This window comes from Stenella coeruleoalba (assembly GCF_951394435.1).
Source record: "Stenella coeruleoalba genome assembly, chromosome: 11".
Taxonomy (NCBI): domain Eukaryota; kingdom Metazoa; phylum Chordata; class Mammalia; order Artiodactyla; family Delphinidae; genus Stenella; species Stenella coeruleoalba.
In genome coordinates, this window is record NC_137157.1 from 39081401 (window position 1) to 39106906 (window position 25506).

The 25506-nt window shown below is 39.8% G+C and overlaps 1 protein-coding gene and 1 long non-coding RNA gene across 9 annotated transcripts in view; one reads left to right on the forward strand and one right to left on the reverse strand.

Moving 5' to 3' along the window:
* LOC307194617 overlaps positions 1-8209 on the forward strand; it is a 36685-nt gene extending 28476 nt beyond the window's left edge. Inside the window, exon 3 of the long non-coding RNA XR_013830589.1 lies at positions 8048-8209. This is a non-coding gene — a long non-coding RNA (uncharacterized lncRNA). The remainder of the gene's footprint in view (positions 1-8047) is intronic.
* Positions 1-25506, reverse strand: part of SYT1 (synaptotagmin 1) — a 1170968-nt gene that overhangs the window by 27530 nt on the left and 1117932 nt on the right. The window lies entirely within an intron of this gene.

Consider the following 25506-nt stretch of genomic DNA (forward strand, 5'->3'; position numbering starts at 1 on the left):
TGCTTATTCCTGCTGTGGTTTTTACTGCCTTCTTTGCTCTTAAAGTGCTTAAGCACAACTGCCATTCCACAAAAATGTAAATCCTAATTATGGACAAATCTACACCAAACACACACACACACGCGCGCACACGCACACACATAATACATCACATCTACGGCATTCGTTTGTAAAGGCACCTCCAGGGAACAAGCATCATTCCTTTGTAAGGCTCTCTCCATGGTTATTTGTTTTCTGGCAATGCAGAAATTCCTCTAAATAGGTCATCATAATACTGATAATCATCTCCAAGGTAACCAGCTTTCAAGGCAACTGGCTGAGGATTACATTTCTGGGTGGGGGAAATTACATTACAGACATGGTAGTGACACAAGAAGATGCAATCTAGTGCCGTTGAAATTCCCTTTATCAAATATTCTCAAAGCATTTATCAAATATTCTCCTCATAATCTGAATTAAGTATGATTTATTTGGGAGACATTTGTAGGTAATGCTCAGTCTCTTACTGTACACAATAAAAGGCACAAGTGTTTGGTTATTTCTTTGACTGTGTAGGTTCAGCAAATAGGTCTAGGTGCTTGGGGTTTCTCATGCTAACCCAGAGCCCATATCTTAGCGCAAGTCTAGAGATAGGTATTTATTCTCACTTCCTGTCTGTGCCTGCTACTAACTGTGTAGGCGTTTGACATACTCAGAAGAGAGATTGGATTCTTATGGGATTGTGCAAGAAAAATCTTGAGCATAAGGTGTCATGAAATTGAAGAGCTCTTCTGACAAATGTGTTCCCTAGATATGAAGGAATCCAGAATAACCAACTTCTTAGAAGTGCTCTCAAGTTTAAGTCCTTGAAATGTATTTTAGCCAAGAGGAGCTGGCACACAACCCAACCAAACCACTTCAGCTTGATTTCTTTTTTTAAATCTGAGTCTTCAAGTATTCAATACTTGAATAATTACGAGGAAGGAGCTATTCATGGTAATTTTATATTTGCAGACCACAGATAGGATATTTAGTTAAGAGTTAAAAGAACAAGTTGAGGCCTCCAGCTGAAGGTGATAGAGTGAAAACAGGTCATAGAATCTTCCATTTTTCTCTCACAACTAAAAAAGTGAACGCCAACCCCAAGAAACACTAGCTCTCTCCTTCCAAACAACAAACCAGCTACCAAATTAAGGCAAGGCGTGCCCCTTACTAGTATGGACACCGAAACAAAACAAAACATGGGCATGTACACACGCATGCAAAATGCAGGCCAGGAAAAGAGAAGATTCTGGAGTGACACAGTGTAGCTCCTAACCTTGACCTTCCTCCCTGCCCCTCTGAAGCTTCACTGGCGAATTTGATGAATTTTAAGCCTTCATTATTGCCCTCAGATCTCCAGAAAATTGAACTGAATGACTATCCTTGTTTTTTTTCCTCTCTTTTGACTAAGGGGTGGTGGAATGGCCATTAGGCAGAAGTGGGCAGCTTCTTTTGGATACCACGTTGTATCAGTCAAGATACCACAATGAATATAAACTCACAAGAAAGGGGGTTTTTGTCTCATTTGTTTCCAGTGCCTAGATTAGAATAGTACCTAGTAGAGAACAGGTACTCGATAAAAATGTGTTGAATGATTGTGGAGAAAAAATCCCAGAGTGTCCCCCTTCAGGGTGGATATGAGTCCTGATTGTAGGGAGGGGTTAAAACTTAGTTCAAAACGCCTATCAAATCCCAGAGAGAGCAGAATCCAGGAGTTCTAATTCACACAGATGTCACACAGCTTCCCTTCAGTCTAATTCACACAGATGTCACATAGTCTTCCCCTCCAGTCCCCACAGGAAAGTGGGTGGTATTCAATACCAAGTTCTCAAACCATAGCTCAGTGTGGAAACAAGTCAGAGTCAATGGACATGGAGTCAAGGAGAAGTCACGTACACTTGGTCAGAACAAAGAGAAGGTCCGGATAGAACAAGGTTGGGGGGAACAAAACAGAGACAAATATCCAAACATGCTAAGGCAACGCTCCCAAATAAAAACAAACAAAACCAACCAACCCTTAAAAGAAAGGAACATGGCATGCAGAGGAATGATAAAACCCTCACTCTTAAAGAAAACATAATCCAAAGCACAAAACAAAATTCCTCAGCAGCACTTTGTACTATGAATCAAGTTAATGAGAACATGCACTCCGAAAAATATGAGCTCAATGATGAGATGAGAGAACACCAGGAAGGTTACAGAATTAAAGAAGGTTGAGGACAAAAACAACATTATAGAACAATAAGTAAAGGTGACATAGCAAGGAATGAAATAAACATGGCTGCAAATAAAATTACTGACCTAGAAGAAAGGCTTGTGAATACAAGAGGAGCAAAGGAATTAGAAGGTAATAGATTGGAGTTCCAAAGCACTTAACATAATTGAGGATCCCTGGAGCAGAGGATCCAATAAATAGAACAGGAAAAGTATTTGCAAATGTCATACAAGGAAGTATCACTAAAGACAAAGAAGCCTACAGATTGAAAGAGTATACCATGTTCTAGGACATATTGGTAACAGAATGCTCAACACTACAAACATATCCCTGACTGAATAATTGAAGTTCGAGAATACAGACATTCCTTAGGCATTGAAGCAGAAAAAAAGTCACAGACCAGGAAGCAAAAATTAGGCTGCCCTCAAATATCTCCACAATAACATTCAACACGGAAGCAATGTGTAGGCCAACCAACATGTCAAGACAGATACTCTATCATGAAAGAATTTCAGTCAAGGATAACATATAATTGGGTCTTGTGAATTTCTGGTTTCAGTGATTCGGGGTGATGGTGTAGCCAACCTTAGAATATCTATCCTTGCATTTTCCGGTGTGTCTTCTGAACTCTAATCCTGTCAGGTGTTTCATGGAAAAGGGAACTGTGGTCAAACCACTTGGAAACACAGAATCGCTGTCGAAACACAGAATCGCTGTAAGTCGTGCCTCATAGATTTATAATACATATCAGCAAATAACTGACTCTGAGAAACTTTTGCATTAGAGAAACTTGATTTTCCTGTAGAAAACATTCTTCAATCCAACATTTTTACTGACATAAATTGTACTCCCCAGAACACCTATTAACATTTTGCTAAAAGAGTATTTGATAGGTTCCATTTGGAGAAAGTTTGATCTATGATAATGGAGGAGGAGAAGATTTAATAACTCAAAACAGTGGTCAATCCAAAAGCAAATCATATTTATTTGCCTACTTTCCCCCTTAAGGACAGTAATACAATTTTATGATTCATTCATTTTAAAGGACTGAAATTTAAAAACCCAGTTCTAGGAAGGAAAAAGTACTCCCAGCAGAGGGGTGACAGTAGGACCACTTTGAAAGTACTAACAAACTCTCCTCTAAAGCAGCCATTTTCAATCTTTAAGCACAGCTCAATTTCACATCTGCTTTGTTGAAAGGATTGCATCTTTGAGGGCTGCATTCCCACCATGGAGCTCTGGACATGGAGAGACTTCAGCTCAGTATAAATGAGAGAAATTCAAGGAGGTGTATTGAAACTGAACTCTCTTTTTCTTCCTTAGGGAACCAGCAACAATGTAACTAAGAAAGCAAAGGAGTAAATAGCTTCTATTCCAGAAGAAAAACAAAGCCACCACTGCTTTGCAATACTTTTCCCTACTTCTCAGCAATTTTCCAATTTACATAAACAGTTTCTGACAGTGTGCAATGCCTTCTAATTAGGTTACATACCACTGTTTCAGAACGGTGGAAGACTTTGCTGTCCACTCACATCCTCTCTTAATGCTACTTTGAACTGGAATGAGTATTTTAATTCAAGACTGGCTTGCCTCTATTTCCCTCCCATCCTGTCAGGAGACAGATATGTGCCAGGAATGTGGAGTGAAAAGTGGGAGGGAGCTTTCAGCTTTCAGATGGTGTTATATTTGTCCGTGTAAGATATCTCCAGGGAGCTGATGGAGGTAAGAAAGCGGGTTGAGGAGTAACTAAGAGAAGGTCGAAGGATTTCAAGGAGTGAAGGAAGGGACCCATTAACTGTAATGTGGCAGAAACAGCAAGAATCACCAGGATATGCTGCCCCCTGCAGGATTGTTTGGTAAAAACACACCAGTTAAAATTGACTACTTAAACGTTAAACAATCTCAGTGTTGACAGGATGTGAGCAATAGAAATGCTCATATTCTTCTGGTAGGGTGTTATTTGGTAATGTCTAGAAAAGCTGAAGATGTACATTCCCTACATCCCAGAAATCTCACTCTTACGTAAACATCCTAGAGATACTCCCCCATGTTTGGATAAGGAGACATGTATAGGAGTGTCCCTTGTTGTGCTATTTGTGACAGCAAGAAATTGGAAACAACCCAAATATTCATCAACAGAAAAATGTAAACCTCAGTTGGGGTATATTCCTACCATGAAATGCTATATACAGTAATTTAAAAGTAACAAGTTCACATTAACCAAAATGGATTCATCTCAAGAATATAATTTGGAGAGACACATTCCTGCATAAGGATACATAATATGATACCACTTGTATATATAAAGTTTGAAAACACATAAAATACACAGAGTACAATATCATTTATATAACTGAAAACATGCAAAAACAAAACTGTATGTGTAATAAAAACATACTTAGGAATAATGAACATAAAACTTGAAACTAAGCTGAGAATCACAAACAGCAAATTTAAGATAACAGTTACCTCTGAGGAGAGAATGGGTGAAAAAGGATAGGAAAGGGTACCCAAGGTATTGTGATTAGATGTGCTAGGTTTTGTTTCTTTTGTGTACTGGGTACATGAGTATTCATTATATTATACCTAATATCGTAAGGCCTGAAATATTTCATTAAAAAAATTGAGTGTCATACAGAGTGAAGTAAGTCAGAAGGAGAAATACAAATACCGTATGCTAACTCATACATATGGAACCTAAAAAAAAAAAAAATGGTTCTGAAGAACCTAGGGGCAGGACAAGAATAAAGACGCAGACGTAGAGAATGGACTTGAGGACACGGGAAGGGGGAAGGGGAAGCTGGGACGAAGTGAGAGAGTGGCATGGACATATGTACACTACCAATTGTAAAATAGATAGCTAGAGGGAAGCAGCTGCATAGCACAGGGAGATCAGCTCCGTGCTTTGTGTCCACCTAGAAGGGTGGGATAGGGAGGGTGGGAGGGAGACGCAAGAGGGAGGAGATATGGGGATATATGTGTATGTATAGCTGATTCACTTTGTTATAAAGCAGAAACTAATGCACCATTGTAAAGCAATTATACTCCAGTAAAGATAAAAAAAAAGACTGAATGAGAATGTGTGTTCCATTGTTCTCCGTGCTGCCTCAAATTGTACTACAGACACTTTGGATGACTGATAATTGGTACAGGCTTTACATTTTAGATTAAGTTAAAAATATATTGCTGTTGTACAGTTTCGCAGGAAACGAAGCACAGAATGATTATGTCCACACACGTATATGTATATCTTCTGATTTTCGTTGTGTTTTTACTGTTTATGACTACTAAGTCATAAGCATGGTTTCCTAGTGGCCAACAGAGGAGCTGTTCTTTCCGTTTCTCGCTGAAGGTGTAATCATTTTCTGGAGCATATTGTACCTCTTCTCCCTCCTTTCTTCATCAACAGCACATGTGTCAAAGAATTTGTTAGTCCCAAACTTTTCTTTAAGAGCAGAAATAAATTTCCAATTGTTTGTTGTTTGAAATATTAACGTGGCTGATGGTTTTTTACTCATTCTCTTAGCAAAAATAAATTGGACTGAGTCTTTTTCCTTCCATTTAATCAATAACATAAATGATGTATGAGAAGGCTTAGTATATAATTAACTGCATTTTAAAAAGATACTTGACAAAACGTGAAACTGAATTACCAATGCTATCATTTTTCTATCATTCACATGTTTGTGTTTGAAAATGTGATTATCTCTTATTTTATCACAAAACCATGCATATAAACCCCCAAGTCTACTTAGAAGAGGATTTATATACATACACATCAAATGGTAATGAAGATGAAGCTGTATGTTTCTGAGAAGTATTTGAACATGAGAGAGAGGAAAATAGCAAAAGTGCTGAACTTCTCGTCTTTGCCATTCAGCCTTGATGCTGAATCCTCCTCGAGGGGCTTTCGGGCAAATATCTACCAAACCTTTTCTTTCAGGAGGCCAAAGTGGTCGTAGGACTGTCTCACAGTTCCTTCTTCAATTTCTTGACCTTGCCTCCCTGCCTTGTTTCTTTCTGTCTGCCTTCCTGACGGCTCAGACTTAGCCTTCACAGCTCCCTCCCTTTTATTGGTTTACTTTCTCAATAGAATTTTCCCTAGGTTTGGAATGAAAATCCTTTAATAGGTATTTACACTCCAGAAAGCGAAAACAAAAATGGTTCTTAATGTAGGCGGCACCGTACCACTCCCGTTTAGCTGCTCTAAGGCAGACTGCCCGGGGATGCCAAAAGCTCAGAGAACCTTGAACTTGCATGCATGGCTGGGATCCTGATTGCAAACAGGTAGGTGGATCTGAAGCTTGCAGAACTGGTTCTGTGGCAGCTTAGCTCAGCACTTTCTCCAAGCAAATCCTAAAATATACAGATTGTCTCTGCCATTGACTTGTAAATTGGAAAAACGTCTGGGGAGAGCAGTTTGGCAACATTTTATGGCAACATTTTATCAACGTTTAAAATGCACGTTCCCTTCCACTCAGGGATTCTGCTTGGAAGATTTTATGCTCTAAATTCCCTTTCCTAAGAATGCAAAGGTACATGTAAAAAGAGATTCAAAAAGTAGTGCTTATGAAGGCAAAATCACTACGTACAATCTCTGTATATCTACTACTAGAGTATGATTTAAAATTATGGTCCATTCACACAGTGAAATGGTAGGCAACTGTTCTGTGCTCTCATGCAGAGATGCCTAAGTGGTAAAGCCAAGGAATTTCTGGGTGGTGCTTTACTGTTCCTTGCTTTCTAGCACGCACCTTTCTTTGATATTGACAATTGATATTATATATATATATATTTTGTGTGTGTGTGTCTGTGTGTGTGTGTGTGTGTGTGTGTGTGTGTGTGGTACGCGGGCCTCTTACTGTTGTGGCCTCTCCCGTTGCGGAGCACAGGCTCCGGACGCGCAGGCTCAGCGGCCATGGCTCACGGGCCTAGCCGCTCCGCGGCACGTGGGATCTTCCCGGACCTGGGCACGAACCCATGTCCCCTGCATCGGCAAGCGGACTCTCAACCACTGCGCCACCAGGGAAGCCCTTGATATTATATTTTATATAAAGTGTATTACAACAGAGCTTCAAGACCTTTTCCCAACCAGATTGCCTTCATCAAGTCTCTCCTATATCAACATTATAGAGCTATCACTATAGCAGAATTACATTTTTAAAAAAGTAAAATAGTATGATAATATTTATACATAATATAGATTCTGTGCTTATATATGCATGGAAAATTTCTGGACAGATACACCTGAAACAGTGGTTATCTCTGGATAGAAGGGTTGGGTATGGGGGTGGAGAAGAGACTTTATACTTCTGGTCTGTTTTTACTGCTTTTTCATGAACACATATTACTTTTAAAAATTGAAAAATGAATTTTAAACAATTCTATACACAGAAGTACATAAAATGGAAAATTAGTAGAGGCCATTGAAAAGGGGCAGTTATCTAAGTCCTTCAGATGCAGGCACCCTAACAAGGCCCTGCAAAAAACAAAACAAAACAAAACAAACAGGCCCTTGTGTTTTCTGTGGTGGTCCATGAAATCAGAGACTTGTCTATTTTGCCTATCACTGTATCCCTACTGAGGAAATGGTTCCCTGCAGTCCTACTGCTACCCGATTCTTCGGGACCCTAAAGGTTTTGCCTTACGTCTGGCTAGGGTAGCAAACATCCCCTCTTCAGAGAAGCCTTCTGTGATTCTTGTAGCCCTCATTGGTCCCTTCTTTTCACTCCTATTACAAAAAGTTCCTTGCTTTAGGGTTGGTGCCTATCTGCCTTTTATTTTTATTGACTGAATTCTTTTTCTCCCCAGGTGGTTGATGGTAGGAAGCGGTCTTCAGCACAATCACAGGTGCTCCTATCATAGTGTTTCCTCTGTTACCCTGCAGATTGCTGATAAGGAATAAGAGTTTTACTTTTCTACCGAGATTGCAGGTATCTTCTTTGTGCAGTAAGGTAAAGGGGAGAAGCTCACACAGAATGTGCCAAATTGCATGTAATGGGACATTCCTGGACAGTAGCTACAACTCTCCTGGGAGATTACTGCTTCAGGACAGAGTCCCGACTTCTTAGCCTTAGGTATGAGGATCCATATGCACGCTCAGCCTGCCAACACACAGACACACACACACACACTCAGAATCCTCATCTGCGGCCACTTTCTGGTACACACCCATACTCCAGCTTCTTCCTGGAATGCACAATGCGTTTGTATACCATGATAATAATTTATCCCAACTGCGGTTCAGTGGCATCCAGAATGCAACTAACCCATATTCATTTTCTCCTTCCTTTGCATTTTGACTTAATAATGCTTGACTCTAAATAATTTCTCCCATAGAAGGAGAGAAAAATAGTCCAGCAAGACAGTTGGAGGATGGGCAAACCCCAGCCGTGTCTTACAATCCTATGAGTTTGTAGTGTTCGATGTTATTGCCCATTAAATTTTCTCTGGGGTGTGCCCCATGTGAGTCACTGTACAACGCCTAACCTAAACTGTAAACAAAAATGAGTATTTGCTTTCCTTACATATATGGAAGAGAATCGTTAGGCTTACAGAGAAAAAGAGAGAGTTGTGGTTTAATGTTTAATTTTTGGTTTTGCTGGTAGAGGATGAAGTATACTTTTTTTTTTTTTTTTTTTTTTTGGCGGTACGCGGGCCTCTCCCTGTTGTGGCCTCTCCCGTTGTGGAGCACAGGCTCCGGACGCGCAGGCTCAGCGGCCATGGCTCATGGGCCCAGCCGCTCCGCGGCATGTGGGATCTTCCCGGACTGGGGCACGAATCCGTGTCCCCTGCATCAGCAGGTGGACTCTCAACCACTGCGCCACCAGGGAAGCCCTGAAGTATACTTTTATTCCTCCTATTTTTAGTTGCACCTCAGCATTCAGGCATGCAATTTTCTGAAGTTTTGTCCTTATGGTCTAATTGGGAATTCTCCTATGATGTTCAAATTATCTCTTATATTAACTCTTGATTTACTAATTAGCTTTTAGGCACAAAGAGAGGATTAAAAAGCTGCAGAGATAAACTGCTTCAGAATAATGTATACAACACACAAGCAAGAAAATACATCAATCCCATTCACAGAGAGCATGTGCCTAAGGTATGGGAAGTTCTCTACGTAGCAAACATCAGGAAATGATACCAACGGCTGTTGGACTGACATGTTGTGATCTGACTACTTACTGTGTATCACCCTGGCTTCAGAGGTAGTGAAATGTGGCACATCATCAGATATTTAAAGGCACAAAATTGTTTTCAGCTGTTACAAATTTAGGTAGGAGATATCCTATCTGGTATGAAAGTAGTTAGCAGACAGACCTTGTGGTTTGCTGACTACCTGAATTAAGTTGGAGACCCTCTGAATATTTTTACCTGCCACTCTGCTGAGATAAGAGCCTGACAGTCAGCTCAAGGGAATGACTGGGCTGGGAGAAAACTCACAAATCACATATGAAGCATTGTCCTTTAAGCTCAATGTGGACCAAGATCGTGGTGGCTTCTTCCTTAAACAATGAGGAACAAATTGAGGTACCTTACCTGAAGTGGCCAGGTGGCATCGTCATTGAGTGCCACTTGAAATGGAAGGATAATCTCTTCTCTTATGTTGCCATTCATGAGCATGCATGACTTATCTAACAACCAGGGACTTGTTCCTTTCAGTTCAAAGTTAGTATTTCCAAATTTGAGTCCATGAACCTCTTTCTCTCATGTCCTATCTTTTCACAATAAAGAAAGCTAAATCTAAGGCAGGGGGAAATATTCCACTTCAGTAGTCTCATACTTTTTTTTTTTTCTTTGCGGTACGCGGCCTCTCACTGTTGTGGCCTCTCCCGCTGCGGGGCACAGGCTCCGGACGCGCAGGCTCAGCGGCCATGGCTCACGGGCCCAGCCGCTCCGCGGCATGTGGGATCCTCCCGGACCGGGGCACGAACCCGTGTCCCCTGCATCGGCAGGCGGACTCTCAACCACTGTGCCACCAGGGAAGCGCTCCACTTCAGTAGTAATCAAAGAAATCCAGGGACTTCCCTGGATTTAGTGACAAATATATTAATTGCAGTGTGGTTTATAATACAGAAAAATTTGAAATGACTAAAATATTTAACAATTGGATATTGGTTAAACTATGGTATAATCATATAAAGAAATAATCTATAGTCATTTAAAACAATGTTGAAAAGATTATCGATGAAGAAAGATGTTCACCATATCGTGAACATCTTGTTAAAAAAGCAGATTAAAGATTAGCATGCTTCGTATATTTCAAATTTATTATGGAAAGTATATATATATATACATAGGTGTGCATAAAGATAGGCCTGGAACTATGTACTAAACAATTAACCCCACTATTTCTGGGTGGTGAAATTTAAGATAGTTTAAAACTTTTCCTAATTATCTGCATTTTCAAAGTTTTTATAATTTATATATATATTTACATTAGTGAAGCACAACAGCTACTTCTAATTTAAATAAATCAGTATGAATATGCATGGAGAAGCTAAGTCATCCATGACCCTGACAATGATAGCAGGTCAAGGAGCCTGTGAATCTATGATGGAGACTGTGTGTTGCCCACTCCAATATCCACTTCACTCCTTTCCCTTAGCTTTAGCACCCCAAGTTTTAGCTGGGCACACTGCTGAAATAAAAGACTACATTTCCCAGCTTCCCTGGCAGGTCAAGACTAGATTCAGACCATTGAGATGTAAGTGGAAAACCCATGTGGGACTTTAAGAACTTTCACTAAACGGCATGGGTTTACTTCATTTCCCCCTTTTTCCTTCTCACATGGATGTTGCAGCTGCCACACGAGTCCATGATATGGAAGCCACATGCAGAGGATGGCAGAGGAGAAAGATGGCCATAGGTTGCTTGTGACAGATGGAGACCCCATGTCAGCTCTGGACTGATGGCCTTCACAGTACTTTGTATTATAGAAACATAAATTTCTATATCCTTTAAACCACTGTTATTTGGGGATTTTCTGGTTTTTGTAGCCACGCCCAGGCCTAACTAATATACAGACTAATTGTGTTTGTAGTTGTTGCTAACTGATCAGAACCCTTTCAGAAGGGCTTCTAAGAATTAGTTGTCCAGAAAAAGAAAAGATATGGAGCATCATAAAAACGATACTTTCAGGGACTTCCCTGGTGGTCCAGTGGTTAGGACTCTGCGCTTCCACTACAAGGGGTGCAGTTCGATCCCTGGTCTGGGAACTAAGATCCTGCAAGCTGCGCCGTGCGACCAAAAAAACAAAAAACAAAACAGAAAAACACCCATACTTTCAAATGTATCTACACTAGCATGTTGAATTTCTTGAATTTCTAGATGACTCATTAGTTGATTTTTTGGGTTTTTTTGATGCAGCAGATAAGCCCATCTAGACATGATCCCAAATGTTGATACAGCCAATTTGGAGGCGATAGCCACCAAATATAATTCTTAATTACATAAAAGTTAAACGTTAAATGGATGTTAATTATGATGAAAATGGTGACATTTTTACACCAGTGCAAATGTGGCTTATTAAAGTACAGAGGATTTTAATAAATACATTTAGAAAAAAAAGAGCCTACTGCTAAAGGAGAGTTTGTCATCTGGGATGTATTGTTAAAGGAATTTTTACCAAATGAATACTTCTGTGAACTAACCTATAACTGAGAGAAAAACTGTATTGACCTCTGAAACAATCAATCCATGGATTCTTTAAAATTAAATCTCATTGCTACAAAAATTAGGAGGGACAGTATAATTTGTACAGTGAATGGACAGAATAATCTATTACTCTGTTTTGGGGACATGCAACTTATTTTCCCAGATTTCATCACTCTGTGGCTAATTTAGAGACAGTGTCATTGGGTGCTTCGAGGATTTAAACCTTGATGATGCTGAAAAGTGTCTTTTGTTAGCACTGCTTCTATACAAACACTCAGGCATTTCAAAACGATTTTTGAAGTGTCCTGATAGTACAGGCAATTAAAAAACACAAACTTAATTCCTTCCATCCCCCAACTGTACGACATTAGAAATGAAAGTGGCGTGAGTTAAAAAAAAAAAAAAAGGTTTTAGAGAGACATCCTCTTTTTCTTTCTTTCTTTTTTCTCTTTATCAGTGCAAATGTTCATGTTTTCATCTCTGTAGGATTCTTTCCTCACTGCATTCCACAAGCCCAGAGAAACTCGCTGGAACTCATACAAAACCCTCTCCTGCTACCATATTAGGAATCAAAATGTGTAGCAGAAACCAACTGCCAAGTCGAGATAATCAACAGGGAATGTCTGTGCCTTCCAGCCAAATGAGTGCAGAAAAATGATCAAGGCAGCAAAATAAATAATAAAACTGAGGACTGGCTTTAGATTATGGTCTTGTTATATCCCACACACTAATAAAGCTGTGTTGGAAATTTCTGTACCTCTTGGCCATTCAGGTACCAGAGTCAAGTTCGGTCTAATTTTATTGTGGATATAATTCACTCTAGGTCACAAGTGGAGCAAAGTGAAATAATATATCTCTGCCTTATTAACTACCTCAAAAATTGCGGTTTGCATGCCTCCTAAATCTTCTACCTTAATACCAACCTGATTCTGCAATACTTGAAAATTTAGATTTTTCTTTTTCCAACTTTTGGAAAGGGTCTATAAGTATATGGAAGTTACCAGAAAACTTTCCGGCTATTGTTTTCACTCCAGGTGAAACTGGTTATGTTTTCCTAATTTATACGCAGCACTTGATCCATCATGTACTTGACTGGAAACAAATTTTTAAATAATACATGTGACAATTTAAGAGATACTTCAAACCACAACACAGTGGTTCTGGAGTCCAAGCAAGGGACAGGATGGGGATTATACAGTGAGGGCTGAGCCATTATCTAGTGAATTAGACTATTGTGGAACTAGCTGCCTGCTTTATTCAGACAGTAATGATTACACCTGAGAATGCAATGCTGGCACGATGAGAAATTCGACCTTGCAGCCACATTTCAGAAGTTTTAAAGGAGGCAGGGGTAAGAAATGAGGAGATCAGAGGACAGAAGTTCTCATAAATCAAGACAACAGATGACAGGAGCCTGGGTGAGAGCATAATTGTAGACTCAGGATGAAGCAAAGAATTTAGAGCTATTACAATGTAATTTGTGTGCCGTAGCTCTCTGGGAATTTATAATTATCAGAGAAATAAGAGACCCATGGTCAAACAGCTTCTGGCCATATAACCTGGATGAAAAAAAAAAACAAACAAAGGAAAAAAAAGTGGTCTAGGACATTTGGAGGTGCAGGGACAAGCCAACAAAAATGCCTTCCTCGTACGTTTAGAGCATGTCACAGTTTACATGGTTTTCCTGGATCTTATCTTATTTGACGCTTTGTGAAGCCTGCGAGGAGGACCCCCTTACCCCCTTAAGCCACATGAGGTCACAGGTTGAATTGCTCAAAGTCACCGTAAGATTGTGCACTAGATCTCAAATCCTTTCCCAGCTTCCAATGATGCCAATCTAAGTAGCAGCATCTGTGCTTTTTCTGGGGCTCCTCCTTCCCTTTGCGGTGAGAATTAGTAACAGCTCCCCCACCTTGCTCATTTGCTTGTTCAGCCTTCCATTTGAGCAATCTTTAGCCCTTCAATAGTTGCGGAGTCCACAGCTTGGCTCTGGTGAGCAAAATTATGCCCTGAATTGACAGACAGGAAATACCCTTTGTTAGGAGGACTGGAGAAGGATGCCCAGATACCTTTGCCGCTACTGCCATCTCCTGTTCAGAGTGGCTCACCCAGAACTGCCTATACACACATTTGCTGTAAATTCAAGTGTCATACCCAGGCCAAACTGATTCCAGGTGAGAGTCAGGAATATTCCCCCATGCATTTGAGCATCCCTGTCAACCTGTTCTGGAAGCAGCATCTTTTGGTGGCCAGTGTTAGAAGGTAGTGTGAACAGGATTAAGGAAGTGAAGACTGTTGTTTGCAGAAGGAGGGAACTGGAAAGAAGAGGTCTCTGTGAGGTGGAGACGTGGTCAAAGACGGAGGAAAAGAAGACGGCAAGGTGCATCTACTCTGAGTGTCCTGCATGAACCACCACTCTGAAACAGAAATCTCAGTGCAGGCCATGTGCAAGAGAATCGAAGGAACATAGAAAATCGGATCCTCTTCCGATTTCAAGAGGAGTCATCAAAGAAGCCTCAGATGAAGCTGACTTTTCCAGATAAAAAGTTATGGGTATCCTTGTTGTATTATATATCTCACCATCCACCAAGTCTTGGAAATAACTCACAGGTGAATTCAACCTTTTTGCTCCTGATGCTGTAGATTCCTTTTTTTGTTTGTTTGTTTAAATTTATTTATTTTTATTTATTTATGTTTTGGCTTCGTTGGGTCTTCGTTGCTGTGCGTGGGCTTCCTCTAATTGCAGCGAGTGGGGACTTCTCTTCCTTGTGGTACACAGGCTTCTCATTGCCGTGGCTTCTCTCGTTGCGGAGCACGGGCTCTGGGCTCGCGAGCTTCAGTAATTGTGGCACGCGGGATCTAGAGCGCAGGCTTAGTAGTTGTGGTTGCTCCGTGGCATGTGGGATCTTCCCGGACCAGGGCTCGAACACGTGTCCTCTGCACTGGCAGGCGGATTCCTAACCACTGCGCCACCAGGGAAGTCCCAGGAGTGCAGATTCTTAAAGGGCCTGGTGAGAGGCATGGCCAAATACACTTACTAACCAGTGTATGTGCAGAGGCTAATGTTCTGAGGGTGAAGAGGATATTTTGGGGCCAAGTGTAGCATAATCTAAATTTGATTCTTGCTCAAAAGTGACCACTTAGTTCTATTTCTAGTTTTTCATTTTTAAGAGGGAGAGTAGAATGAATTTTATGAAGATCAACCATTCTAATTTAGTCTGCCATTCATGGGAATTGCATTAGGTAACGGGCGGCCTCCAGCCAGACAGACAGCTATTAGACTGCTCTCCTACTTGATAAATTAGCTTTATCGGGTCCCTACAGCTTTGCTTTCACCTTGTGAAATCTGTATTCAGAGGCCAAGTCCCTTTGCAGTGTTGTTATCACGCTTATCCCTGGAGCTCTGGCTTCAGTTCCAATTTATAAGAGTAAAATGGATTTCAGGGCCCTTTTATAAAATATGACTCAGCTTCATATTTAAAGAAAAGACAGGTTAAACACTACTGACAGCCACATTGGTTGGAAAATTTCTCAGGTGGCATTGCTCTTATAATCAAGAACCTTCTAAGATAGTTGTTCTCAAACTGTAGCCTTCATTGGGATCACCTGGAGGGCTTTGTTAAAAACAAATTGTTGGGCCCCACTCACAGATGCCGTCGATCTCGGGTGGGATCTGAGAATTCGCCTTTCTAACAACTTCTAGGTGTTGTTGATGATGGGCCTGGGACCAGGGGTGGAGAATCACACACGTTTACTCTCTTTTTTTTTTTTTTACCAACCTCTCTCCACCTCTTTCTTTCTTAATCTCTAGATCATAATGATACTCGTTCAGGCCTGTTATGGGCTGAATCTTGTCCCCCCAATTCGTATATCGAAGACTTAACCCCCAGTAGGACCCCAGAATGTGACTGTATTTGGGGATGGGGTCTTTAAATAGGGAATTAAGATAAGATGAGGTCATCGGGGTGGGACTACATCCAATTGAAGACCATCATAGAAAAAGGCTGAGCTTGCCTAGGGAAGAGGGAATTCTGCCAGTGGACTGCAGAGTGGCAACATCGACCCTGCCCTGGTTCTCCAGCCTGCCGCCTACCCTCCCAACCTCAACAATATCGTGAGTCACTTTCTTAAATTTTCTCTTCCTGTTCAGACACACATGTCCATCTTCTTGGTTCTCTTCCTCTGGAGAGCCTTAATACAAGGTTTCATTCCCATTCAAGTTCTGCTTGAAGTCTGAGGATAAAGTTTTTCTTATGAGTATTTTCCAGTAAATATAAAGCACTGGGAAAATGGAACTTACTGGCTTTTCTCACATATAACTATCGCCTAATGTCTGATCGTCTATTCAGATGTATTGAATATTTACGGTGTGTGGGGGCTGCTGTTTGCTCAAGAAGAGACCCCAACAGGCTCTCCATCATGGGGACCATGCTCTGAGTTGCTTTTTTAATAGTCTTGTTTGTGGTCAGTGTTGTGGTCGATGTTATAACAAAACTGTTTCCCAAGTCTGTGACTGTTCATCTGGACTGTGGTTTAACTAGAAGAGCTAGTTCAGGCCCCTTAATATGAGGGGGTGAGTGGTGTGGAATTTCCTTGGAGTATCCGGAATGCTTTACAAATGTGTCGGTATGAGTGGATGTGGTGTCTTATTATCTTCATTTTGACTTTTCCCGAAGTCCTGCCTCACACACTGAGGATTTAATGAGCTTTCACAGAGATCTCTATATCAAAAGAGCCCTTGCAGAGCCATAAGCTTTACTGAGCTTGCTCTTATCTTTTGTTTCGTTTTTTTTTTCCTGCCTCCGGCATCGATGCGATTGAACTTGGGCTATTTAGGTTTGCAGCACAGAGGCGACACCTGTGAAAAATCCGCCTTTTGAGGCTGCCCATCCAGGAGGGGTCGTTCTTGGGCTGCCTTGTTTTCAGTTTGCTTCATGAACAGAAACTAGAGCTCTCAGAATGGCTCAATCCTAGATAACCACAGTGAAAAAGACTTCATCAGACCTGAAACCCAGGTTTTAGCTCCCAAAGCTGGAAACCTTGAACTTGTGTGTTGGGACTGGAAGGGAAAATCACACATGTTGAAATGGCAGCACCTGCTGGTCAAGTGTGATATGGCAGCTCGAGAGAAGCGGCTGAGCTTCAGGCAAGCCGGGAGCTAGTCCCAGGGGGTTTGTCCGTTGCCTTGCGGAAACTTTCCGCGGGAGGAATTCTTATTTGAGCCTGTGAGGGGTGGAGTGTAGATTGACCCAAGCTGGAGGGTCAACGCCAGTGTCAGAAGGTTCTGTGAAGCCTCCCGCCGTTCTGAAAGTGCCACAGTACTCGTTCTGCAAACAGTGCTATGAGTATATACCAGTCCCCCTCGTCTATCTTCTTAAAAAGTTCACAATTTATTTTTAATGGCTTGCTTTCCTGTGGTAATCTCCTATTGAGCAGCAAAATAAAATTGGAGAGTAAAATTCTTTTTACAGAAATCTGCTAGCCAACAAAAGTTCTCAGAAAAGACATTTATTCCGGAGTGGAAGAAGTGACCAACCTGGATTTTGTCTCAGGCTATATCATCAAGGGGTTTATATCACTAGCTTCCTGAATGCCAAGTGAAAGCGTAATGGGAATTTTATGGCATGTTCTTGATATGTGGTATATATGAAAGCTGATGATTGACTGCTAGTTAATAGAGTTCACTTAAATTACCCATCAGTGTTACATGTGCCCATGTTTGACTTCTTGAAGCATTTTGATATAGCATAATAACAATAAAAAATAGATTAGCCAGGCGGCGTTAGGTCCATCTTCCAGATGGGGGGGGGGGGTCACAGACACAAGAAACTGAAAAGGTTTATTGAAGATCACATTGTTTGTTAGAGCTGGCACCCAGATGGCATGTCCCTAACGGCTACTATGGTGCTTCTCAAACTTGATGGGATGATGACTTGCATCCATAGGTTATTGTGCTCCTGTCTAAAGCAGCGGTTCCCAACCTTTCTGGCGTGGGACCGGTTTCGTAGAAGACAATTTTTCCATAGATCAGGGTGGGGGAGGGGATGGTTGGGGGGGTAATGGGAGCGATGGGGAGTGATGGGCAGTGGCAGATGAAGCTTCGCTTGCTTGCCCGCCGCTCACCACCTGCTGTGTGGCCGGGTTCCTAACAGGCCATGAACTGGTACCGGTCTGCGGCCCGGGGGTTGGGGACCCCTGGTCTAAAGGAGCGAATGAAAATATAAGGAAGATATTTGTTCCACTTTCGGATTAGAGGTTTAGTTCTTCTAGGTTCACACATGGACTTCATGGAAACCAAATACAGTAGGGCATCCTGTGGATACAAGGCAATGGCACAGACAACAGTGAGTTAGGCAAGGTGAACAAAGTTAACGCCTGCCTTTCGGCAATGTGCCCTCGGTCTAAAACTTGGTATCAGGCATTAGGTGGTTGCATCTGTTGTGTTCTGTCAGATGGTATGGTTACCTGTAGGTAAGTTGTTCAGACAGAGGTGATGAAAATGGCCAAAAGGTTCTAGAGCTCTGATTTCTGGCCCTCTACCTTCCTGCAAGCAGCAATCAATCTACCCCCTTTGTGTTTCTTTGCTTTCTGAAAAACTGAAAACCCTGCCTAGCCACCTTCATTCTCCTCCTTTCTGCCTGGTACACTCTGTACAAAGTAGAGTTGACAAGGAGATTAATGTGATGACATGTAAGGTCTAGAAGTTCTAGAAGGATGGAAAGGAAACTCATTTTGCCGGCAGTAGGAAAGGCCTCCTGTGTGCTGGGTGTCATGCTTGCTTCTATACACATATCATTTCTTTTAAGTCATCAACAGTAGCCAGGAACAGTAGATGTTTAGGTTTTGATGGAGAAATCATGGCTCAAATGGATATCTTGCCTCAGGTCCCTGTGCCCACTTCTCTCTCTGACATCACACTATGTCGCTAAACATTAAGGATAGCCAGGCATAGGGAAATGAGAGTAGAGTGGGGAGTTTGAAGTCGATGGAGGGTATGGCTAGTGTCTTCACTATTTGAGGAAGTGAGGCCCAAGAATAGGAGAGAAGGTGGGGGACTAGGTAGGTTCTACTCATCTTGGCTTTAGAGAGAAATGTACTTGGATAAACTGTTTGCTTTCATTCAAGTCATTGTGGTTTGTCCAGCAGAGCATTTTGCATTTCTGCATTTTAACCGGACCTCCAGATGATTCTGAATTACGCCAAAGTTTGAGAGCCACTTCGTTACTCTGTAATATCTACTATGTGGAAATTTTAGTCTTTCCTCATCTACATGAAAAGGTGTCTTTAGAAACAAACCGGCAGCAATCATCAAGTGTGCTTGATTAGACAATCTGCTTTCTCTCCTAATAAGTAATGGAAGATGAGATAAATGTAATACTAGGAACCGTCTAGGTATTATAAATACAGCCATTGAAGGTTTTATTTTTTCCTTTTTGGCAACATATTTGAACTCTTTAATTCTAGAGAAAATATAATTTCTAAATAGAACATCACATCTGAATTTTTACTTTATCTTTTATCATATTTTCTTTGAAATTATCTCCTGAAGACAATGAAATTTTAAAAGGCAAAAAAATTATTCAAATGACCACAGATCAATTGTTAAAATGTCCTGTGACATTCATTTAAAGATAACAATATCAAAAACCCTTCTAAAACTTAAAGACCAAAGAAAGGATCAATATTCCTTCTCATTTCTGCCCTATCCCAATTCCCTAAGAAAAGAAATATCTTTGAAATTATAGGATTTTAAGATTGCAGGATTTCAAAGGAGACCAAGCATGGCAGTACTGGACTGTGTATTAATGTTGCAGAAATTAAGTAGGCAGAAATACAGAGAAGACTTTCTGAAATTACATGCTTTAATCTGCATGTTGAGCTAGACAGTGATTTGGAGTAGAGGTCTGGAGAGAGACCAACTAGAAGGGCTGTGACAGAAATATTAAGGGAATCGTGAAACAGAAAAAATGGTCTTCCTGGCTTCCAGTATCAAGTTCTCCCTTCTATTCAAACTTCATTGTTTATAAAACATGTCCTTTTCTTTTTGAAATACTAATTTAGGTGAGTTCTCCCAGAAAACTTTCCTCATCCATAAATCCTATTTGCAAGTGTTTTGATACATGTTTGTTATTGATGAAACTTTATACATGTTGATTTATAATATATATTAACATTGATTCAATCATATTTTAAAATCTATTCTCGGCTTCTGGAGTAGAGGGACCTTATTGTATTAAATGTGTTTTGTTCAGTGGATATTTACTGACTTCCTGTTGCATATTTTGCACCATAATAAGGCATTAAGATGCATGTGCCGTATGACCTGATCTCTGTCATCAGAAAAATTAAGTTGGCTGACAATACAAAGCCAGGATAAGTTAAGAGGTAAGTTAAGAATTGAACACAGTAGTGCAAAGGATTTTTTTTTTTAAGACAGTACTTGCTGAAAAGCCACATCAATTATTGAATACAAGGTAGTGATTGCCATGAACTCAGAGCATAGTCCTTAGTATTCTTTCCACCTAAAGTGTGAAATTCCTTCAATAGCATTTGAACAGATTTCCCCGGTAGTTGAGAGGGGCTCAGCCTCTGTTGTAGCAAGGGCCCTCCTACCCCTATGTTCTCCTTTTCTGTGGATCAGACCGACCTTGCATACCGATTGCTTTCTGAGGTGTAATAAATGACAAATGGAATATAATTGATAGTAACAGGAAAATACTTCGTATTTAGAAATTAATTCAGTTAGGTCAACTTTCAGCTTTAAACAGCAATTCAGAATCGAATGTTTGTTGCATGAACGTAACCTCATCCATCTCAACAATTTTCTGACACACAAACTTGAGAGGTTTCAATTCTATGTAGTAACACAGAATTTACAGTTGCTAGTGGAAAATACTGTGTAAGATTTTCCTAGATTGGAAGCTGTTGGGATTAGAATGTCACATATACTTATAAAAAGGAACCATCCTGATATATTTCTCTATTAATCGTATCCCCCCACCTGGCCACATCTTTAAGACTTGTAGTATGGTGTTTCTGATCTAAAAGAACGATGAAGAAAAATCATTACTTGAGACAGTTAGAGGATCTGTTAGAATCTTCCCGGTACCAAGCCACCATCATCTTGGTGCAATAAGGATGCTGCCCACAGTTTTGACCCCCTCCACAGACCCTCTTCTAGAGGGTAAGCAGAACAACATTCCAACGTGCAGGCAGACCTCGTCATTGTCTTTTTTTTCCTTCACTGAAAACCCTTTTATGGCTAGCTCCCCAGTGCAACTGAATGCAAGCGAATACCTTCCCAAGGCTTCTAAGCTCCTGCAAGAGCTGGTTCCTGCCTGTCTCTCAGACCGAATTCCCTACACATTCTCAATGGTGTGCCAAGATCCAGCCACACCAGCCTCTTAGATATTCCTCAAACACACAACATTTCTTCCCATCTCAGGAGCTTGGTATTTTTCTTGTTGCTTGAAAAACTTTCTTCCGGATTTTCAAATGTCTCTGTTCACCAGATCTGTCAACCCTCCACATTCACCCTCTACATTATTCTGTTGGTCTCCTTCCTAGCACTTACCGGTACCCCAAATTATCTTACTCTTTTTTTTGGTTTTGTTTAATTGTTATCATCTCTCCCTACTAGAATATAAGCCCTTAAGGGTGAATGATCATGTTAACTTTTCTATTCTGGGTATCTATATGATAGTGCCTGGCACTAAATAAATGCTCAGTAAGTATTTGACTGTCTGAAAAAAAAATCAGCCTTTAACCAAGCAACACAAAGTATTGATACGTTAGCTACGATTTTCTCCATTTAATCTGTGAGTATGTCCCATAGCCTGGATATATATGAATTTATAGAACTTCTATTCCTTGAGTTCTATCCCTTTATTCTCAATCAGAAAAAGAATTTAATCTGGTTTTGTATTAGATTAGTATCGACTGGGGAAACTTAAAAAAAAAAAAAAATCGTTGCTTCCTGGAACCTTCAGCCGACTGTTCCTCTTGGGATAGAGCCTGGGCATCTATATGTTAAAATCTAAGGTGATTCTGTACTGAGAGGATTGAGAAAGACTGGAATAATATTCAACTTAATATTTAGATATTTAATATTTACTTTAAATATGCTACAAAATTATCAAATATATTCTCCTAGCATGTATTCAAGTGAAAAAGTATCAGTGTAGGGCAGGAACCACAGCAACCAACCTTCCTGTACTAGGGTAATCTAGCCATCAGTATAAAGATCCCTTACTGTTACCTGGAAATCTGTTAGCATACTATTTGGACCCTATAAAGTGTTAAACATAATAAATACCTCAGTTTCTAAAGTATTACAGTATTTGGTTTAGAAATGATTATAAATAACTTCATATCTGAACATTAACCTGTTAAAAATTATATTCCTAGATATAGTAACCAATTTAGTATACGAACTATTATTCAGTATTTTCAACCATAATATAATAAAAATTGTCAATGGTTGACTTGTGGACTATAACAGTAAGTCTCCCTGAATTTATTACTAAGGATTAATTTAGGAAAATCTGTATACTTGTTTTCTTTACCAAGTGTGTATGGTAATAAAAACTTTAAGTTTATTATAAGGTATTTTATTTTTGATATGATATGCATCAACTTAAATTGTTTTTCTCTCCCTTGGTATGCTTCCTGTACTTTTTCTCCTTTCATTATACTCTAAGTGTATACTATATATAGCCTAGGAGAAGAAATTTCTTTACTTCATGAATCAAAGATTACTACTGAAGTCTATAATAAATGTGGGGCTCTCTACTTTAATTAAACAACTAAATCATTTAGAGGAATTTTTGATTGATGTCTTCTCTATAACCAGTCTTCTTCTCTACATCTTTTTTCTTTTCTCTCATTTGACAGATGTATTCAATGCCAATTATGTATTTGGTCCTTTAAAATCATCTTGGCATTAAGAAATGATATAAAAAACTGAGTGGTGTGTAAGTAGTTTTAAAACATTTGGGTTATCATGAGATTAATCTATTTAATCTTAATTCTGATAATTATGGAGGTAATTTTATGTAGACAGGCAGTCCATCTAATGACTAAATACACTCAATAGCAAAACAACTCTTTTGTGTAGATATGTCATTGGTAAGATAAAATTTATGGTCCAGATGTTTTAGCATTTGAGTAAGAGGGAAAATATCTGGTTTTTTGAAATGATACAGTAGAAATCTGTTTTGATGAATTCTAGTTAGGTATTACAGTTTATTGATGTGGGCTGAAACAAGTTTTCTTTAACATAAGCCAAATAGATTAATTCCTATCCTAATAGTCAAGCATCTTTAAATGTATTAATTCTGAAACGTGTTAACCTCTTGAGAGGAGATGTGAGAATAAAGGGTGGGTTATGTGTCATCAACTTCTGATTGGTATTGATCTTCATGAGTTTAAATGGGTTCATATTTGGATACTGAATCATCCTGCAGACTGTTTTATATACTGTCATAGCAATCTATCTTTAACCTGTGTAGGCAATTGATAAACACTGATAAATCTTATTACTGTGCGAGTTTCTTCCTGTAACTTTCTAGTTGTATTTTTACTCTTTTCAGTCTTTTTTCTCCTCAGTAAAAGCAATATTATTTCCATTTTGACAGCTGCCTTGGTGATATCCCAAATCATATTCATATCTGCGGGTCCATTGCAATTCACGTTAATACCTAGCTATATACCCCTAGCATTTACCAGTTGGTTATCATCCAGCTATCTGGGCTACATCAACAGTTTATGTATCTGTCTGATTTTAAATAATACATGTGACCAGATGTAAAGCATGAGAGCAGATTGCAGCCGAATAATACATCACCTCTCCAATGCAGTCCCTGTTATAGCTTTCAGGTTAGTCAGAAAGAAGGTATACATTGAAATGGCGGCTGTTTCTGGTTCTCGCTCTCCCAGAATGACAGAGAGATGTTAGGGTTTGGCAGAGGGGTAAATATCGGGGGAGGTGGTCAGTCTTTGTTCCTTCCCCAAAGGGCAGAGGAAATCGGAGAGGGATGGGGTAGGGGAGGATGGGGGCTGATAGAGAAGTCTAAAGAAGTGCTTTCAGGATTGTCTATCCAGACAGGGTCAGAGTAGATATACTTGGATTTCTTTAACTAGAGAGACTAAAGTGAATCATCTCTTTATTTTATGTACATCATACATATATATGTATATATACATATACCTATGTCTTTGAAAATTTTGCATCAGCTTACATTAGTTTATCTCTCTTGATATTCTTTCTCTACTCTTTGTTCTTCATACTCCAAGTAAATTGTATGTCACAGATGGAGTCAAGTGGGGAGTAAAGAATTATTCTCCATCTTCTGTCCTCATTTGCTGTAAACCTGTGAATATTCTCACTTATGTATCAGCAGTGAGCATTATTTGCTATGTTCTTAAAATCTTTGTACAGCTGATAGCTTTACTATAAATTATGAACTCTCTATCATTATTTTTCCTATTACGTGTAGTTTTCCCACAATGGCAAAAGTTGATGTGGTTTTTGTAGGTATGAGAGGAAACAAGGATTTTCTTTTAGAAAATGGTTTGTAACTACTAGTTTTTCAAATTGTTGTCCACAAGTGTATTCCCATGGAAACTTGCCTGTTTTGGGGTTTTCAAACATACATTTTAAAAAGATTGAAAACGTGGCGGCCATGGAGATAGTCTCACGAAACAGTATCTAAACTGTTCCTTCTTTGGAGAAACAATGATTAATAGCATGTTGTCACGTCTCGTGTGTCCACTCATTCTTCAAAGAGCGTTATTTCTGTGGTGACACATGCTGTTCACGTTGTGTGGACGTGGCACATTTGGAGAAGAATTTACAATGTATACAAATTGCAGAGCTTTCAACAGTGTATTGATATTTGCCATATAGCTTACAAAATTGCTGTATTGATGGCCTTATTTTTAGTTGGTCCATTGCCTCCCAAACCTCGCATGAAGGTTTGTGCTCCTTGGTATTTTAAATTCCTTGACTTCTGATCACAACAAATCAGCCATCCTGAATAAAAATAAATCCATTAATTTCTTTCTCTCATTTTCCTAAATGGTGCAATCGTGTAATTCTTACTGTCTACTCAAAACTGTTGGGGGATTAGCTAAAGATTCTATTTCAGTGGTTACAAAAGATAATGTCTTTTCTTTGCTCTTGGCAACATCTTTCCCACATTCAGAAAATAATGAAAACGGGCCATGTTAGCTCTTCGCCATCTTACTAATACATCCTTTGGAGTTAACGACCTATGGACTGTGTCATTCTTTATTAAACTAGGTTTTTGCACTCCTAGGGGGCTTTTCAAATTTTTTGAGCACTGTGATTCTGGCATCCCCAGATATATACATTTTAGAACTGGGAAGGAATTTTTGAAACCTTCTTTTACTGTTTGTTTCCAAAAACCACTTTCGTCCTTTGTTTTGTGTTGTATGTTTTTAAGTTAGTGTTTCTCAAAGGGTGATTCTTCAGGACTTTGCATTAGAATAACCAGGAGTTGTTACATGCAGATACCTGATTCCCTATCCCAGAGATGCTGAGTCAGGGCACCTGCATTTTTTTTTAATAAATTAATTTATTTTGTTTACTT